The sequence below is a fragment of the Elephantulus edwardii genome, unplaced genomic scaffold (assembly GCF_000299155.1).
Source record: "Elephantulus edwardii isolate Elephantulus edwardi_28Jun2011 unplaced genomic scaffold, EleEdw1.0 scaffold00008, whole genome shotgun sequence".
Taxonomy (NCBI): Eukaryota; Metazoa; Chordata; class Mammalia; order Macroscelidea; family Macroscelididae; genus Elephantulus; species Elephantulus edwardii.
The window spans coordinates 17,366,594-17,372,451 of record NW_006399758.1 but is presented as its reverse complement, the minus strand read 5'-3'; the positions used below and the strand labels follow the sequence as shown (position 1 = coordinate 17,372,451).

General features: G+C 42.7%; 1 pseudogene; it reads right to left on the bottom strand.

Moving 5' to 3' along the window:
- Window positions 1–2,867: 2,867 nt before the first annotated feature.
- Window positions 2,868–3,812, bottom strand: LOC102844259 (annotated as a pseudogene).
- Between the last annotated feature and the right edge of the window lie 2,046 nt (window positions 3,813–5,858).

Here is a 5,858-nt window from a genome sequence, read left to right as displayed (position 1 = left end):
TTGTTGATGGGCATTTAGGTTGTTTCCAACTCCTTGCTATTGTAAACAAAGCCGCGATAAACATGGGTATGCATATATCTATTTGGATGTCATTTATGGTCTCTGTAGGGTATATTCCCAGTAGTGAAATTGCTGGGTCAAATGGTATCTCTATTTGCAACTTTTTGAGAAAGCGCCACAGTGCTTTCCACAGTGGTTGCACCATTTTACACTCCCACCAACAGTGAATAAGGGTTCCAGTCTCTCCACAACCTCGCCAGCATTTGTTGCTTGCTGTTCTGTTAAATTTTGCTAGTCTTACTGGAGTGAGATGATATCTCATGGTTGTCTTGATTTGCATCTCTCTCAGAGCCAGGGATTTTGAACATTTCTTCATGTGCTTGTTGGCCATCTGAATGTCTTCTTTGGTGAAGTGTCTGCTTATATCCTGTGCCCATTTTTCAATTGGATTATTCACCTTTATCTTCTTGTGGTGCTCAAGTATTTTATAAATTTTAGATATAAGTCCCTTATCTGACATGTCATTACCCAAGCTTGTTTTAATCGGGGAGCTCTACCAAACACTATCCACCATGGGTAACCATTATTGCATTTGACACATTAGTGTCACAGTGTTCAGCTTCACAGCGATCACAAGTTGCCTCTGTATGGCAATTGGACACACCAGGGCTAGATGACCTAGAAGAGTATTTCACCAAAAACTATTAAAGACAGGCCTTAGGGCCATGGATTAGAGTCACCCACCTTTGGCTTTGTAGCATCGCTTTCGATCCACTAGGCCAGCTGGTCTCTCTCTATGTTGTTAAGTGCTGTCAAGTCATAGGCAACTCATAGTGACCCTATGAATGAAAATCCTCAAAACTTCAAAAGCTAGATTTGGTAAAAAAAGTGCTGTGTTATTTGGTGAAATAATACCTGATAGTTGGAGGTAGTTGAAACATTCAAAGTTTGTGCTTACAGAATGTCATTTTAACAAGACAGAGTGAGAAAAAAGGAGTAAAAAACCTCTGTTCACAAACAAGGTACTTTCATTTACTGCAAATTTAATTTAGCAGATTATATATGCTCATACTTGGATTTTACACATTAGAAGATTTGGCACATAACTTTAGAGACAGAGAGGGAAACCTTCAACAAGAATGATTGACACAGGGACTGTAACAATCCGATCAAGCATATTAGAGATGGTGAGAATGGGACAGGACAGGGCAAAGGTCAGATGTGACTCACAGCTGACTCAACAACAGTGGATGTTGGTTCGAAGGGGTATAATTTTAAGTGGCTCGACAGCACATAACAACAACAAGGAAGAAGTGGCAAAATTCCTATTTCACAGGTCTGCTGTCTTTAACCTTGAAGACACTGAGACACTATTTTTTTTTTTTAAAGTAAAGCTCTTAGTAGAGTCTTTGAACTGTACAAGCAGTTAAAAAAACTTGGCTGCTAATCAAAAGGCTGGGGGATCAAGACCACTCAAATGCACCTTGAAAGCCAGACCTGACATTTCCCTGTAAGACAATAGTCTTTTAAGATCCCATTGCATACAGGTGTATTCTGAAACATGTGAGGTCATTATGCATTGGAGTCAATGTCAGGGAAACTGGTGAAAACAGTAAATAGTCTTCTACATGGTGCTGACTTGTGTCAGCTATTATTGCCCTTCACCACCTTCCCACCTACTAAAGATTAAGCAAGAGCCCTTGTAGGTCAGTCCAGGGCAGCGTGGGAACTAGAAATACCACAGGAATGGCACAGACCAGAGAGAAGAGCCACATCACTGATCAGTGCGTTTGGAGGAGGGTGGCATGGTATACAATTACCAATTCCTGATTTTCTTTTCAATCTCAGAAGCAAGGGTATAATTTTAATGAGATGAAAGGAAGCATGAAGGCTCTGGATGACAAAGAAAACCACAGGCCACCCTTGAGTGTCACACCTTATCTGAATCATCTTAACAAATCCTGATTGAGAGAGGCTGGTCCTCAAAGGCTGGCATTGTGTGCTCCCAGCAGACCCCACCCTCCCACAGTGGGGGACAGGACAAGGAGAGGAATCCAATTCTTAAAATTGCTGATGTTGGCAATGGCAGTGAAATTGTGCTTCAGAAGGACTTTGAGAAGCATTCCTGAGCCCCTTTCCACTGGGGCAGCAGCTCTGGTTTCTTAGGACGATGCCAGATGAAAGTTTAAGTTTCGACAGGGAAAAAGGGCATATCCCTAGTTCCATGTTGGAAAGATAATATGTAAATACTATTATTGAAGGGACTAGTCCTTGGAAAAAGACAGTGTGCTGGGGAAGGTAGAGGGACAGCAAAAGAGGAAGCCCCTCAAGGAGATGGTTTGACACAGTGACTGAAAGAAATCGGCTTGAGCGTGGTAGAGACGGTGGAAATGGTCCACACTAGACAGGATGTGGCAGCCTGCCATTCACAGGGTTGCTATGAGTTGTGGTCAATTCAATGGCAAGTGACAACAACACACTAGAGCTTACTTTTTGCTAAATGCTATCAAGTTGGATCCAATTCACACACAGCTGACCCTCCAGAAGGTTTTCAGAGGCTGTAAATTGCATGGAAGGAGATTGCCTGTTTTTAGCCCTTGGAGCAACTTCAAGCCACTTGCCCTTCAGTGGGTCACACAACTGCTTACCACTAAGTTGTTATCAGAACTTCCTGAAGCTTAATTAGAATTGTTGAGAAATATATTCTCTTCAATAAAGTTTGACACTGGCATCCTTTGCTTTTCAAAAAGAAAATCAATATCCAACAGGGATGATTTTTTTTTTTTTTAGTTTTAAGAGAATGAAGCCTTTATTTCCTTGTTTCACACAAAGCTGGCAGAGTTGGTGGGTTTTTGGTTTTTAGTCAAAGAGACCAAATCCCATATCCTCGTCTGACTCTTCCGACTCTTCCTTTGTTTCCACCTTGGCTGGGGCCGCAGCAGCAGGAGTAGCTGTGGTAGTGGCGGCGGCCGCAGGGGCAGCAGTCACAAATGCAGATGGATCAGCCAGGAATGACTTGACCTTTTCAGCCAATGGGAAGGTGTAGTCAGTCTCCACAGACAAAGCCAGGACCCACTTATACCCATTGATGATGGAATGTGGTATTGAGGCCACAGTTGGGTAACCAATCTGCAGACAGACGCTGGCAACATTGCGGACACCCTCCAGGAAGCGGGTATGCAGGGTCTCCTCTGTGATGTCAAGCACTTCAGGATTGTAGATGCTGCCGTTGTCAAACACCTGCTGGATGATCAGCCCGAAGGAGAAGGGAGAGATGTTAGCATGTTCAGCAGGGTGGCCTCGCTGGCTCCCACCTTGTCTCCAGTCTTAATCAGCTGCACATCACTCAGAATTTCAATGGTGCCTCTGGAGATCTTAGTGGTGATGCCCAAAGCCTGGAAGAAGGAGGTCTTCTCGGGGTCCAGACCAGTGTTCTGGGCTGGCACGGTAACCTCACACGGAACAATGGCACCAGCACGGGCAGCAGCCGGCACCTTGTTGGCCAGCAGCATGTCCCTGATCTCTGTGAGATCCTCTTTGGTGAACACAGACCCCACGTTCCCCCGGATATGAGGCAGCAGCTTCTCCAAGGCCGGGTTGATGTCCAGGTGGCCCCGGATGGCCTTGCGCATCATGGTGTTCTTGCCCATCAGAACCACAGCCTTCCCGCGGAGGGACATGCGGATCTGCTGCATCTGCTTGGAGCCGACATTGTCTGCACCCACGATGAAGCATTTCGGATAATCATCCAGAAGTTGAATGATCTTAAGGAAGTAGTTGGACTTCCAGGTCGCCCTGTCTTCCCTGGGCATCACTGCGGTGCGTCAGGGATTGCCACGCAGGGTTTAAAGACGATGTCACTCTCACGAGGACGCCTGGAGAGAGAGGCCAACAGGGATGATTTTGGTACAAGAAAACAGTACAGAATCTAGTATTTCCTTTCACAGCTTGCTTAACATCCCAGGAGTTCTGGCTACACAATGGTCCTCTTTCCTCCCAATATTCATTCCCTCCTCTTCATTCTCAGCCCTCTTGCACAGTGGTTATTAGAACCACTGCAGTAAAGACCTAGGAATTTGATGCACTTGAATTAGCCTATCATGAGGTGATTTGACCTCTATCATAAACACAGCAACTTTTCACTATCTCCTCCATGCCCACAGGTTATCTGAGGTCAGTAAACCATAAGAGTTGTCAGATTACAGAATGAAGAGACATCTCCATGGACAATTGTAACATGAGAATAGGTCCAAAGCAGTTATTATCTAAGGTTGCACAGATTAGTAACTACCATTGTCGCCTACCCAGTCTACATCAGCCTTGAACAAATGCTATTTGCTTTTCACCTTTCCAAGAAGACAGGTATTATTGTTATCTCTGTTCTATGATGAGACTCAGAGAGTTAAGTAATTTGAAATCAGAGTTAGTTAACGGCGAAACTGAGGTTTGAACACATGTCTGGCTGACATTAAATCTCATGTTGTTTGCTATCCACATCCCAAGGCATAGGATACTCACTCAAGGTAGTACAGAAAAGAAAAGCTACTGTTCTCAAGCAATTTATAGCCTAGAATAAACTGAATTGCATGTAATAGTGCCTTGATTCTTTACCTTGAATGATCTTCACTATTTGTTTCCAAACAGAAGGTACATGAAGTTTAATTTGAATATGTGAGGAATTTATCACATTGGTAGAATTATGCCCTATCTTGTGGTTTTTGTTTACTTCCCCAAAAGTAATGGGATTAAAACATGAATGTTTACTCAGTGGCACAAGTGACACATTCAAAGCAAGGCCACCAGGTGAAGTGGTCCAGGTGGGTCAAGGACATGACTTGTGAGATGGTGACATAAATTTCAATCAGTACTTTTTTTTCTTTTTTTAAAAATTATTTTTAATTTAGTTTGTTTATTTTTCATTTCAATGAACATCTACAGAGATTTTGGAATTCCATTCATTCATTGGTGCACCCTTCTTCCCGCACTCCCCACCCCCCCGCTTGCTCCTCTCCTTGAAAAGCAAAAGAAAAACTCCCTCATTGGTACACAATCCCCCCGCACCTCCCCCACCCCCACCCCAAATATAATCCTCTATGCAACCCTCATTGCATACTCCTACGATAAACATAATGCCCTAAAATATAACACTTTTAAACTATTCTCTCCCCCATAGACTTCAATGCTGTAAATATATTTCATTCTAATGATTTTTCTCCTTTATTTCATAAAGAAATTTAGAGATCAGGAAAAAGTGATGATACGTTTTCTCTCCTTTGTGGTAGAAATGTTTATTTGCTTACAATTCAGAGAAAATATAAATGGATTGGTTGGATATCTTCCCCCAGTATTTTTCTTCTAACGAAAGTCAATAATATCTCTCCAATATCTATTTCAAGGTCCTTTCGGCTTTTTTAGCTTTGCCTCAGGCAGTCAAATTTCTCTTTGACTTTCAGAGATGCTCGAAGGTGAGAAGAAATTTGGATCATGAGGAATGTTTTCATGTAGATGGATCCTTACAAAGGGGGGGGGGGAGATATTTTAAAGACATAACCAGAAAAGTGCTCAGTCATTCAGACTACAAATTTATACACTGTGAAATGAAAAAAATTTACTTAAATGTATGTTGTTATGTGCTGTTGAATCACAAGTGACTGATAACTGATCCTCCGTTGTACCAGAAGAGATTGCCTCTTTCTCTCATGGAGCTGCTGATGGATTTGAAGTGCTCCTTACCCAATAGGCCAAAGATCCAATCAGAGCTTGAACAAAGATTTCTCCATTTTTGATGGAAAATCTATCAACAATCTGTGTTATGAAGATGACACAACCTTGCTTGCTGAAACTGAGGAGGACCTGAA